This window comes from Pelobates fuscus, chromosome 11 (assembly GCF_036172605.1).
Source record: "Pelobates fuscus isolate aPelFus1 chromosome 11, aPelFus1.pri, whole genome shotgun sequence".
Lineage (NCBI taxonomy): Eukaryota > Metazoa > Chordata > Amphibia > Anura > Pelobatidae > Pelobates > Pelobates fuscus.
In genome coordinates, this window is record NC_086327.1 from 142,101,136 (window position 1) to 142,116,051 (window position 14,916).

Sequence of the window (14,916 nt, forward strand, 5' to 3'; positions counted from 1 at the left end):
ATACTCCCAGTAATGTGTCTGAGTGTATAACAGAGCTCCACAGCAATAATACTCCCAGTAATGTGTCTGTGTATAACAGAGCTCCACAGCAATAATACTCCCAGTAATGTGTGTGAGTGTATAACAGAGCTCAACAGCAATAATACTCCCAGCAATGTGTCTGAGTGTATAACAGAGCTCCACAGTAATAATAATCCCAGCAATGTGTCTGAGTGTATAACAGAGCTCCACAGTAATAATACTCCCAGTAATGTGTCTGAGTGTATAACAGAGCCCCACAGCAATAATACTCCCAGTAATGTGTCTGAGTGTATAACAGAGCTCCACAGCAATAATACTCCCAGTAATGTGTCTGAGTGTATAACAGAGCTCCAAAGCAATAATACTCCCAGTAATGTGTCTGAGTGTATAACAGAGCCCCACAGCAATAATACTCCCAGTAATGTGTCTGAGTGTATAACAGAGCTCCACAGCAATAATACTCCCAGTAATGTGTCTGAGTGTATAACAGAGCTCCAAAGCAATAATACTCCCAGTAATGTGTCTGAGTGTATAACAGAGCTCCACAGTAATAATACTCCCAATAATGTGTCTGAGTGTATAACAGAGCTCCACAGCAATAATACTCCCAGTAATGTGTCTGAGTGTATAACAGAGCTCCACAGCAATAATACGCCCAGTAATGTGTCTTTGTATAACAGAGCTCCACGGCAATAATACTCCCAGTAATGTATCTGAGTGTATAACAGAGCCCACAGCAATAATACTCCCAGTAATGTGTCTGAGTGTATAACAGAGCTCCACAGTAATAATACTCCCAATAATGTGTCTGAGTGTATAACAGAGCTCCACAGCAATAATACTCCCAGTAATGTGTCTGAGTGTATAACAGAGCTCCACAGCAATAATACGCCCAGTAATGTGTCTTTGTATAACAGAGCTCCACGGCAATAATACTCCCAGTAATGTGTCTGAGTGTATAACAGAGCTCCCCAGCAATAATACTCCCAGTAATGTGTCTGAGTGTATAACAGAGCCCCACAGTAATAATACTCCCAGTAATGTGTCTGAGTGTATAACAGAGCTCCACAGCAATAATACTCCCAGTAATGTGTCTGAGTGTATAACAGAGCTCCAAAGCAATAATACTCCCAGTAATGTGTCTGAGTGTGTAACAGAGCTCCACAGTAATAATACTCCCAGTAATGTGTCTGAGTGTATAACAGAGCTCCAAAGCAATAATACTCCCAGTAATGTGTCTGAGTGTATAACAGAGCTCCACAGTAATAATACTCCCAGTAATGTGTCTGAGTGTGTAACAGAGCTCCATGGTAATAATACTCCCAGTAATGTGTCTGAGTGTATAACAGAGCTCCACAGCAATAATACTCCCAGTAATGTGTCTGAGTGTATAACAGAGCTCCAAAGCAATAATACTCCCAGTAATGTGTCTGAGTGTATAACAGAACTCCACAGTAATAATACTCCCAGTAATGTGTCTGAGTGTATAACAGAGCTCCAAAGCAATAATACTCCCAGTAATGTGTCTGAGTGTATAACAGAGCTCCACAGTAATAATACTCCCAGTAATGTGTCTGAGTGTATAACAGAGCTCCACAGTAATAATACTCCCAGTAATGTGTCTGAGTGTATAACAGAGCTCCAAAGCAATAATACTCCCAGTAATGTGTCTGAGTGTATAACAGAGCTCCACAGTAATAATACTCCCAGTAATGTGTCTGAGTGTATAACAGAGCTCCACAGTGATAATACTCCCAGTAATGTGTCTGAGTGTATAACAGAGCTCCAAAGCAATAATACTCCCAGTAATGTGTCTGAGTGTATAACAGAGCTCCACAGTAATAATACTCCCAGTAATGTGTCTGAGTGTATAACAGAGCTCCACAGCAATAATACTCCCAGTAATGTGTCTGAGTGTATAACACAGCTCCACAGCAATAATACTCCCAGTAATGTGTCTGAGTGTATAACAGAGCCCCACAGCAATAATACTCCCAGTAATGTGTCTGAGTGTATAACAGAGCTCCACAGCAATAATACTCCCAGTAATGTGTCTGAGTGTATAACACAGCTCCACAGCAATAATACTCCCAGTAATGTGTCTGAGTGTATAACAGAGCCCCACAGCAATAACACTCCCAGTAATGTGTCTGAGTGTATAACAGAGCTCCACAGCAATAATACTCCCAGTAATGTGTCTGTGTGTATAACAGAGCTCCACAGCAATAATACTCCTAGTACTGTGTCTGAGTGTATAACAGAGCCCCACAGCAATAATACTCCCAGTAATGTGTCTGAGTGTATAACAGAGCTCCACAGCAGTAATACTCCCAGTAATGTGTCTGATTGTATAACAGAGCTCCACAGCAATAATACTCCCAGTAATGTGTCTGAGTGTATAACAGAGCCCCACAGCAATAATACTCCCAGTAATGTGTCTGAGTGTATAACAGAGCTCCACAGCAATGATACTCCCAGTAATGTGTCTGAGTGTATAACCGAGCTCCACAGCAATAATACTCCCAGTAATGTGTCTGAGTGTATAACAGAGCTCCACAGCAATAATACTCCCAGTAATGTGTCTGAGTGTATAACAGAGCTCCACAGCAATAATACTCCCAGTAATGTGTCTGAGTGTATAACAGAGCTCCACAGCAATAATACTCCCAGTAATGTGTCTGAGCGTATAACAGAGCTCCAAAGCAATAATACTCCCAGTAATGTGTCTGAGCGTATAACAGAGCTCCAAAGCAATAATACTCCCAGTAATGTGTCTGAGTGTATAACCGAGCTCCACAGCAATAATACTCCCAGTAATGTGTCTGAGTGTATAACAGAGCTCCACAGCAATAATACTCCCAGTAATGTGTCTGAGTGTATAACAGAGCTCCACAGCAATAATACTCCCAGTAATGTGTCTGAGTGTATAACAGAGCTCCACAGCAATAATACTCCCAGTAATGTGTCTGAGCGTATAACAGAGCTCCAAAGCAATAATACTCCCAGTAATGTGTCTGAGCGTATAACAGAGCTCCAAAGCAATAATACTCCCAGTAATGTGTCTGAGCGTATAACAGAGCTCCACAGCAATAATACTCCCAGTAATGTGTCTGAGCGTATAACAGAGCTCCACAGCAATAATACTCCCAGTAATGTGTCTGTGTGTATAACAGAGCCCCACAGTAATAATACTCCCAGTAATGTGTCTGAGTGTATAACAGAGCCCCACAGTAATAATACTCCCAGTAATGTGTCTGGGTGTATAACAGAGCTCCACAGCAATAATACTCCCAGTAATGTGTCTGAGTGTATAACAGAGCTCCACAGCAATAATACTCCCAGTAATGTGTCTGTGTGTATAACAGAGCCCCACAGCAATAATACTCCCAGTAATGTGTCTGTGTATAACAGAGCTCCACAGCAATAATACTCCCAGTAATGTGTCTGAGTGTATAACAGAGCTCCACAGCAATAATACTCCCAGTAATGTGTCTGAGTGTATAACAGAGCTCCACAGCAATAATACTCCCAGTAATGTGTCTGAGTGTATAACAGAGCTCCAAAGCAATAATACTCCCAGTAATGTGTCTGAGTGTATAACAGAGCTCCACAGCAATAATACTCCCAGTAATGTATCTGAGTGTATAACAGAGCCCCACAGCAATAATACTCCCAAGTAATGTGTCTGAGTGTATAACAGAGCTCCACAGCAATAATACTCCCAGTAATGTGTCTGAGTGTATAACAGAGCTCCACAGCAATAATACTCCCAGTAATGTGTCTGAGCGTATAACAGAGCTCCAAAGCAATAATACTCCCAGTAATGTGTCTGAGCGTATAACAGAGCTCCAAAGCAATAATACTCCCAGTAATGTGTCTGAGCGTATAACAGAGCTCCACAGCAATAATACTCCCAGTAATGTGTCTGAGCGTATAACAGAGCTCCACAGCAATAATACTCCCAGTAATGTGTCTGAGTGTATAACCGAGCTCCACAGCAATAATACTCCCAGTAATGTGTCTGAGTGTATAACAGAGCTCCACAGCAATAATACTCCCAGTAATGTGTCTGAGTGTATAACAGAGCTCCACAGCAATAATACTCCCAGTAATGTGTCTGAGTGTATAACAGAGCTCCACAGCAATAATACTCCCAGTAATGTGTCTGAGCGTATAACAGAGCTCCAAAGCAATAATACTCCCAGTAATGTGTCTGAGCGTATAACAGAGCTCCAAAGCAATAATACTCCCAGTAATGTGTCTGAGCGTATAACAGAGCTCCACAGCAATAATACTCCCAGTAATGTGTCTGAGTGTATAACAGAGCTCCACAGCAATAATACTCCCAGTAATGTGTCTGTGTGTATAACAGAGCCCCACAGTAATAATACTCCCAGTAATGTGTCTGAGTGTATAACAGAGCCCCACAGTAATAATACTCCCAGTAATGTGTCTGAGTGTATAACAGAGCTCCACAGCAATAATACTCCCAGTAATGTGTCTGAGTGTATAACAGAGCTCCACAGCAATAATACTCCCAGTAATGTGTCTGTGTGTATAACAGAGCCCCACAGCAATAATACTCCCAGTAATGTGTCTGTGTATAACAGAGCTCCACAGCAATAATACTCCCAGTAATGTGTCTGAGTGTATAACAGAGCTCCACAGCAATAATACTCCCAGTAATGTGTCTGAGTGTATAACAGAGCTCCAAAGCAATAATACTCCCAGTAATGTGTCTGAGTGTATAACAGAGCTCCACAGCAATAATACTCCCAGTAATGTATCTGAGTGTATAACAGAGCCCCACAGCAATAATACTCCCAAGTAATGTGTCTGAGTGTATAACAGAGCTCCACAGTAATAATACTCCCAGTAATGTGTCTGAGTGTATAACAGAGCTCCACAGCAATAATACTCCCAGTAATGTGCCTGAGTGTATAACAGAGCTCCACAGCAATAATACTCTCAGTAATGTGTCTGAGTGTATAGCAGAGCTCCACAGCAATAATACTCCCAGTAATGTGTCTGAGTGTATAACAGAGCTCCAAAGCAATAATACTCCCAGTAATGTGTCTGAGTGTATAACAGAGCCCCACAGTAATAATACTCCCAGTAATGTGTCTTGAAACTACAATAAATATATTATTATTATTATTATTTTGTCTTATACTAGCTTACATTTTATATCTGATTACAGCAGAAATAGTTTGTTAGCTTTAGAAAGGTAAAAAGAAACAACAAAAACCCTTCTACTCCTTTCGTCTCTCGTCTTTTAACGCATTACAGGTAGGGATGTTAACTTCCTTTGCTCCTCGAAGATTTCCAAAGATAAGTGTACAGATCTATTGTTTAGGCGTGTTTCAGTGGAAGATAAAAACCAACCATTCTATCAAATATGCTCCCTCAACCCCTGTATCAAAAGTTCTATCATCTTCATATTACCGGCACTTCTGCACTATGTTCGCATTTACCATTTTATCTGGAAGTCTGTTCCAAGTATCTACCAACCTTTCTGTAAGTTGTCTTCCGGTAAATGAAAGTCTTAATTTATTCGGGTATTGTCGCTTGGCCTGTCCTTTGGGGGCAGAACAGTATAAATGTTTGCTTGAGGACACTCTTGTGCTCATGTTAAAAAGCTGAGATTAGAATCCAAATTGGCCCCAAACTTCTCCAATGCTAAAGGCATGTAAGAAAGCACTGTGGATTCCTATGCAGTAGCCATGGGGTTAACCCTGCACGTGTGTAATATCTTGGGGTCTCTCAGGCTAATAAATAAGTATTGTACAAAATGTGTACTCTAGGATCAGAGAACGCCGCCCCTCTAGGGACTGATTGTTACAAGAATGACAATTAAGGAGCACTGCTGAGTTAATGTAATGTTATCACTTATTACCACTGCGTTACATTGGGTCTACAATGGTATAGTGTTTAGTAGCGGTAACTCCAGAGTGTTTCACAGGTTCTAAGAGATACCTTCTCCAACATTCCGTTCTGTCTCTTATTTTATGCCATGCTTAATAACAGGATAAAGGGGGCAGCTGACCTAAAATTGCCCATTTGATGTTGCCCCCTTATCTGTCCTAACCATGTCAGTGACCTGTTTATTGCCAGGGTAGAGGCTGAGATTGGATTGGATTGTAGGATTGTATGGTGCATCTTGCTCTGCTGCCTTTACCACCATACATACCATTTATGGGACATGTTAATCAGCATCATTTTCATTCATGAAAAGACATGAATGAAACAACTTCTCAAGCTATCACCTCACGGCACATTCCACCATTTATCCACAGCAAGGGAGGATAGGGGGGGGTTGGATGAAATACTTTTTTTTTGTTCCATGCTAAGTGGCCATCTTAAAATACTTATTTGAAACTCAGAATTTGGCCTTTGATTATAACTTTCACACACCTTGCTGGGCCTTTGGCAGTTGGAAAGAATGTTGCTTGGTCTGCATATGATAAAGCGGATTCCTGTAGTATGTGTGAGTACAATGTTGCATCTTCCTGACTCCCAAATTAGCTGAAAGAAAGGGGTCTGAGTGAATCAGAAAGAGAATTTTTAATCTTGTTCCTTCTGTTGCTGTGCGGCAGCGGGTGACACAGCCTGTCTTTGAACAGAAGACAATCCTCCCTTCCTTAGATCTGCTCAGGACTCAATGGCAGTAGCTGTCGATACTCTGGATCACATAATTCCAGAGATCGTTGTCATTAACCCTGCGTTTCTCACTCTGGATTATTTAGAGCACTGATGATGTGTGATGGACAGCTGGGAGGCGTACCTGATATTAATATACACAGTGACTTGCTGTAACACCCCCCACCCCCGCCATCCTCTTCCCAGAGCTAAAAGTTTTTCCTCGGTCAGATCTGTGCACCATATGGCACTAAATTATTCAGCGGCCTCTTCCTGTGCTTGGCGCGAGACTCTTACTAAGGAGTACTCGGGATGAATGGAAATGTGGTAATCGGCGCTTGCGTATCACATCATAACTTATTGTGAGCTCATTGTACGATACAACTCTGACATCATACACCTCAGTGAGAAACACAACTTCCACTGTTACTTTCACAGCGTTTATATGCGTTTAACAACTGTACTACTCACTGAAAATGAGAAAAGTTAACATGTAATTGTCCAAACAGAGATCAAGGAGGAGGGAAGAACGAGGGATTAACTCTCTCATTGGTAGAGAGATACATAGCCGTTATTTACGAGACACACAAAGGGTTAATTGCCACAACCTTGTGGATACACTTTAGGATTACTTAAGGGAATTAGCAGTGTTCTGTCCCTCTCCGTGTGTGTTCCTCCTGCCTTTACTTGACACATCCTTCGTCCAGCTGTTAGCTTCACATCTGGGGAGCACATGCTTGGTGTGTAACAAGGCAGCATGTTCCTCTTGTTTAGCATTGTATTGATACGGAACACATTATATCCAGTATTATTAATATTATTTATTATAAAGCACAAACAAATTGTGCAGCGCTGTACAATGTGTGGACTAATAAGACAAGACGAGGAGGATGCACAGGAACAGAGGTTGTTGAGAGCCCTTGTCAAATGAGCTTACATTCTAGCGGTACATGAGGCATGATTGATGTAGCATCTCCCAGATACCTAAGTGGACTATTGAAATTATAATAATTGTATACTCATGTAAAACATAAGGAAATTGTCAGTAATAAAGCACTATTACCAACACAGCTAATTGTTGTAGGGGCAGAAGGTTTCTGGACATGATATTTTGGTTTCTGTCAGACCGTGAAAAAAAGAAGGCTCTCCTGGAGCCCAAGCCAGACGATCTAATGCTGGATTTCATGTACCCACTACCTCTCCCAACTCTGGGCAGCACTGAGTGGCTGAGAACACTGGGTCCAAGCTTAATAAAATTGGGATTTGGTCCCATTTGTTTTTGCTCTTTTCTTATTTTATCGACTTTGATGTTTCAGGCATTAAAAGGTTTATTATAATTGGATGAATCTTTGAATTCTTTGCAGTAGAGCGTTGTGGCGTTAAGCCTGGCTAAGCATCTTGGGAAACGTAGTTTAGAAGCATCTGTAATAGTTACCAGATAAATATCAGCTGAGGTCCTCGAGTGCTGTGTGTTTTTGGATGAAAATAATGAAAGTTGATTTATTTTATGACTTTGTAAGTGTATACATTCTTAACACCCAGCTGCTGCACATACACTTATATTACGTATGAAACGTCTTGGCCTTTTTATTTGTCCCTCACTTTAACCTGTTGCAGATCCCTCTTTAGGAATATAGCGCTTTATTGCCCTTTATAGTTTTTCCTACGCACAACTGCCAAACATACGTGCTGGTTTCAAACACAGCAATTTGACACCTGTGTATCCTGCTGCAGACTGTGCAGGACACCTGTCTCCCTTACAGCCCCATGCCAGCTCTGCACCTCTCCTGGCATCTGTACAGCCTTCACCCAAATTGCTTATTATATTGACATTGTTCGTATCGCTAGGGAGAAAAAAATACTATGTTTACCGTCAACGTTATTCACTGAGAAATTGCATTAGGTAATATTTGCTCATGTATACTCTTTTCCCATTTTATCTGTTTTGGCTAACGGTTTGCACTTCCTGACATCCCAGGCTTAGTGCGTAACCCTGTTTGTGGAAGTGGACATTCATTAGTGGGAAATTACATTTTAAATTTCATAAAACAAGGTATCATTAGGTAATGAAGCCAAATGAATAGAGCCCTGTCCCCTGAAAGAGGCCATCCATTTCCGATACAATACTGTATGGCATGTCTCAGGTGGCACATATATGAAGAATGTTAGTAAAACTCAGCGTGTAAATAAAGTAAAAGTTAAAGGTGATATTTTTGTGTGTTCTTTTTATTCAGGATGAAGTGAAATTTGAGAATCAATCTAATTTGGAGTTTCTACATACAAGGTACGACCTGTATTGTTTTGGTTTTTATTAAGGTCACTTCAGTTATGTTGTGGGTTTGAGCTAGTCATGGAGAAAGTTAACATCATCGATAACTTTATACACAGATATATATCTTTCCCTTCTGTGCTAGAGAGGTTATCAGCTTTGTAGTGGCAATGCTAGTACGAACCCTTGAGGGTAGATAGAACATAACATGGTCATCGGCATTCCCGCTGTGATGGCACTGTGCTGATTTCAAATAATATTTGTGCAGAAATACCACCTGGGCACAGGTGTAGTTGAGCTTTCAAGCTACAAGTACCCCTCCCTGACGCTTAGACTGTGAGTGTGAGTGTATGGTCAAGAGCAGCAATTGCTCCTCAGCGGCTTACTTCTGCTTCCTCACTCAACTGCTTTCCCATTCAACTGTACCCTGTGGATTTTCCACTCAACCCATCCTCCTGCTTCCACACTCAACCCTTCCCTTGCTTCCACACTCAACCCTTCCCTTGCTTCCACACTCAACCCATCCTCCTGCTTCCACACTCAACCCTTCCCCTGCTTCCACACTCAACCCATCCCCTGCTTCCACACTTAAAGGGACACTAAAGTCACCTGAACAACTTTAGCTTAATGAAGCAGTTTTGGTGTATAGAACATGCCCCTGCAGCCTCACTGCTCAATCGTCTGCCATTTAGGAGTTAAATCCCTTTGTTTATGAACCCTAGTCACACCTCCCTGCATGTGACTTGCACAGCCTTCCATAAACACTTCCTGTAAAGAGAGCCCTATTTAGGCTTTCTTTATTGCAAGTTCTCTTTAATTAAGATGTTATTGTCCCCTGCTATGTTAATAGCTTGCTAGACCCTGCAAGAACCTCCTGTATGTGATTAAAGTTCAATTTAGAGATTGAGATACAATTATTTAAGGTAAATTACATCTGTTTGAAAGTGAAACCAGTTTTTTTTTTCATGCAGGCTCTGTCAATCATAGCCAGGGGAGGTGTGGCTAGGGCTGCATAAACAGAAACAAAGTGATTTAACTCCTAAATGACAGTGAATTGAGCAGTGAAATTGCAGGGGAATGATCTATACACTAAAACTGCTTTATTTAGCTAAAGTAATTTAGGTGACTATAGTGTTCCTTTAACCCTTCCCTTGCTTTCACACAGGGCCGGTGCAAGGATTTTTGCCGCCCTAGGCAAAAGTAAAGTTTGCCGCCCCCCATCCCCCCCCCGATATGACATCACAATGCCCCATGTTAACTAACGCAAGTGCTGCAGTGCCACCGTGTTTACATTAAAAGGCCTGCAGGGACAGGCTATAGACACCAGAACCACTACATTAAGCTGCAGTGGTTCTGGGGACTAAAGTGTCCCTTTAATGTGAGGTAAATTAGAGATTAGTGCCACGAATAATATACTAGATTGCCTACTTACAATCAGATGAGGATGGTGATGGGCTCTACCTGCAGTCTGGCTCCACTGGTCTGGTGTAGAACAGGCTCTCTGGAGGCTGTTTGTGTTCTGGGAGAACAGGAAGAAGGCTCCATTTTTTTTTAAGGCCCTTTGCACAGCTCAAGGTCTGGGCCCCAGGGTCCACCTTAATGTTCCACCAGTTAGTTTGTTCACAGGAGTAGGGGATGTCCTGATATGTGTGTAAGGAATGCATTGTGTGAATCTGTGTTTGTATGTGTAAGGGCTGCAATGAGTGTTTCTGTGTATGTACGGGATGCAGTGTGTGCGTCTGTAAGGGGTGCATTGAGTGTGTGTAAGGAATGCATTGTGTGTTTCTGTGTGTGTAAGGGATGCATTGTGTGTAAGGGTTGAATTGCTTGTGTGTGTGTGTCTGTGTGTAATGCATTGTGTGTTTTTCTGTGTGCAAGGGGTGCATTGTGTGTGTGTGATGGATGTCAATCTCTCCCCCTTCCCTTGTCACTCTCTTCTCCCCCTCTCCCTCCCTCGTCACTCTCTTCTCAACCCCCCTTGTCCCTCTCTTCTCCCCCCCATGTCCCTCTCTTCTCCCCCCTCTTGTCCCTCTCTTCTCCCCCCTCCTCCCTTGTCACTCTCTTCTCCCCTGCGTGTCCCTCTCTTCTCCCCCTCCCTTGTCACTCTCGTCTCCCCCGTTGTCACTCTCTTCTCCCCTCCCCACTCTCATTCCCCCTCCTAATCCCGTCAATTCCCCTCCCTGTCAATTTATCCCCCCCCTTTCAATTTATTCCCCCCACCCTGCCTGTCCATTTATTCCCCCACCCTGCCTGTCCATTTCCCCCCCCCTCCCTGTCCATTTATCCCCCCCCCTCCCTGTCCATTTATTCCCTCCCCCTCCTGTCCATTTATTCCCTCCCCCTCCCTGTCCATTTATTTACCCCCTCCCTGTCCATTTTTTTCCCCCCTCCCTGTCCATTTATTTCCCCCCCCTGTCCATTTATCCCCCCCTGTCCATTTATTCCCCCTTCCCTGTCTGTCCATTTATTCCCCCCTCCCTGTCTGTCCATTTATTCCCCCCACCCTGCCTGTCCATTTATTTCCCCCTCCCTGTCCTCCCCCCCTGTCCATTTATTTCCCCCCCTCCCTGTCCATTTATTTCCCCCCCTCCCTGTCCATTTATCCCCCCCCTCCCTGTCCATTTATCCCCCCCTCCCTGTCCATTTATTTCTCCCCCCTCCCTGTCCATTTATTTCTCCCCCCTCCCTGTCCATTTATTTCTCCCCCCCCCCTCTTCATTGATTTCTCCTCCTCCCCTCCCTGTCCATTTATTTCTCCCCCCCCCCTTCATTGATTTCTCCTCCTCCCCTCCCTCTCCGTTTATTTCTCCTCCCCCCCTCTCCATTTATTTCTCCCCCCCTCTCCCTCTTCATTGATTTCTCCTCCTCCCCTCCCTCTCCGTGTATTTATCTCCCCCCCCCTCTCTATTTATTCCCCCCACCCTCCCCTACCTCTATAGTAGCGTGGCCGAGCTCTGTATCATGGTCCGCGGGTACAGGGAGCTTTTGTTTCCTGTACCCGGCGGACTAACAGGAAGTGAACACCAGTGTTCACTTCCTGTTAGTCCGTCCGAGTACAGGAGACAGATGCTCCCTGTACCGGCGGACTATACTGCGCTCGGTCACGCTACAGAGAGGGAGTGACAGGAGGGAGCGCTGAGCGCTTCCCTCCTGTCAGCCCCCTCCCTCTCCTCATGCTGTGCCCGGGCGGTGCGCCCTCATGGACGTACCAGCCCGGGAAAAGCTGCAGCCGCCTGAGGCTCTCTACAGAGCGCTCGGGCGGCTGCAGCATTAGGGGGGCCGGCGCTCCTGGCGGCGCCCCTTCCCAAGGGGCGCCCTAGGCGGCTACCTAGTCCGCCTTACAGGTAGCGCCGGCCCTGCTTTCACACTCAACCCTTCCCTTGCTTCAACACTAAACCCGTCCCTTGCTTCCACACTCAACCCTTCCACACTCAACCCTTCCCCTGCTTCCACACTCAACCCTTCCCTTGCTTCCACACTCAACACTTCCACACTCAACCCTTCCCCTGCTTCCACACACAACCCTTCCCCTGCTTCCACACTCAACCCTTCCCTTGCTTCCACACTCAACACTTCCACACTCAACCCTTCCCCTGCTTCCACACTCAACCCTTCCTCTGCTTACACACTCAACCCTTCCCTTGCTTCCACACTCAACACTTCCACACTCAACCCTTCCCCTGCTTCCACACACAACCCTTCCCCTGCTTCCACACTCAACCCTTCCCTTGATTCCACACTCAACCCTTCCCTTCCTTCCACACTCAACCCTTCCCTTGCTTCCACACTCAACCCTTCCTCTTCTTCCACACCCAACCCTTCCCCTGCTTCTACATTCAACCCTTCCTCTGCTTCCATACTCAACCCTTCCCTTGCTTCCACACTCAACCCTTCCCCTGCTTCCACACGCAACCCTTTCCCTGCTTCCACACTCAACCCTTCCCCTGCTTCCACACTCAACCCTTTCCCTGCTTCCCCACTCAACCCTTCCCCTGCTTCCACACTCAACCCTTTCCCTGCTTCCACACTCAACCCTTCCCCCTGCCTCCACACTCAGCCCTCCCCTGATTCCACACTCAACCCTTCCCCTGATTCCACACTCAACCCTTCCCCTGCTTCCACACTCAACCCTTCCCCTGCTTCCACAAACACAACCCTTCCCCTGCTTCCACACTCAACCCTTTCCCTGATTCCACACTCAGCCCTTCCCTTGCTTCCACACTCAACCCTTCCCCTGCTTCCACACGCAACCCTTTCCCTGCTTCCACACTCAACCCTTTCCCTGCTTCCACACTCAACCCTTCCCCCTGCCTCCACACTCAGCCCTCCCCTGATTCCACACTCAACCCTTCCCCTGATTCCACACTCAACCCTTCCCCTGCTTCCACACTCAACCCTTCCACTGCTTCCACAAACACAACCCTTCCCCTGCTTCCACACTCAACCCTTTCCCTGATTCCACACTCAGCCCTTCCCTTGCTTCCACACTCAACCTTCCCTTGCTTTCACACTCAACCCTTCCCTTGCTTCCACACTCAACCCTTCCCCCCTGATTCCAAACTCAGCCCCCCCCTGATTCCACACTCAACCCTTTCCCTGCTTCCACACTCAGCCCTTCCCCTGCCTCCACACTCAACCCTTCCCTTGCTTCCACACTCAACCCTTCCTCTGCTTCCACACTCAACCCTTCCCTTGCTTCCACACTCAACCCTTCCTCTGCTTCCACACTCAACCCTTCCTCTGCTTCCACACTCAACCCTTTCCCTGCTTCCACACTCAACCCTTCCCTTGCTTCCACACTCAACCCTTCCCCCTGCCTCCACACTCAGCCTTCCCCTGATTCCACACTCAACCCTTCCCCTGATTCCACACTCAACCCTTCCCCTGCTTCCACACTCAACCCTTCCACTGCTTCCACAAACACAACCCTTCCCCTGCTTCCACACTCAACCCTTTCCCTGATTCCACACTCAGCCCTTCCCTTGCTTCCACACTCAACCCTTCCCTTGCTTTCACACTCAACCCTTCCCTTGCTTCCACACTCAACCCTTCCCTTGCTTCCACACTCAACCCTTCCCTTGCTTCCACACTCAACCCTTCCTCTTCTTCCACACTCAACCCTTCCCCTGCTTCCATACTCAACCCTTCCCCTGCTTCCACACTCAACCCTTCCCCTGCTTCCACACGCAACCCTTTCCCTGCTTCCACACTCAACCCTTCCCCTGCTTCCACACTCAACCCTTCCCCTGATTCCACACTCAACCCTTCCCCTGATTCCACACTCAACCCTTCCCCTGCTTCCACACTCAACCCTTCCACTGCTTCCACAAACACAACCCTTCCCCTGCTTCCACACTCAACCCTTTCCCTGATTCCACACTCAGCCCTTCCCTTGCTTCCACACTCAACCCTTCCCTTGCTTTCACACTCAACCCTTCCCTTGCTTCCACACTCAACCCTTCCTCTGCTTCCACACTCAACCCTTCCCTTGCTTCCACACTCAACCCTTCCCTTGCTTCCACACTCAACCCTTCCCTTGCTTCCACACTCAACCCTTCCTCTGCTTCCACACTCAACCCTTCCTCTGCTTCCACACTCAACCCTTCCTCTGCTTCCACACTCAACCCTTTCCCTGCTTCCACACTGAACCCTCCCCTTGCTTCCACACTCAGCCCTCCCCTGATTCCACACGCAACCCTTCCCCTGATTCCACACGCAACCCTTCCCCTGATTCCACACTCAACCCATCCCCCTGATTCCAAACTCAGCCCTCCCCCTGATTCCACACTCAACCCTTTCCCTGCTTCCACACTCAGCCCTTCCCCTGCCTCCACACTCAACCCTTCCCTTGCTTCCACACTCAACCCTTCCTCTGCTTCCACACTCAACCCTTCCCTTGCTTCCACACTCAACCCTTCTCTTGCTTCCACACTCAACCCTTCCCTTGCTTCCACACTCAACCCTTCCTCTGCTTCCACACTCAACCC

At 45.8% G+C, this 14,916-nt stretch overlaps 1 protein-coding gene across 1 annotated transcript in view; it reads left to right on the forward strand.

Moving 5' to 3' along the window:
* CASZ1 (castor zinc finger 1) overlaps positions 1-14,916 on the forward strand; it is a 265,091-nt gene that overhangs the window by 168,488 nt on the left and 81,687 nt on the right. Inside the window, exon 3 of the mRNA XM_063436193.1 lies at positions 8,895-8,944. The gene's annotated coding sequence lies outside the window, so the exon portion shown is untranslated. The remainder of the gene's footprint in view (positions 1-8,894; positions 8,945-14,916) is intronic.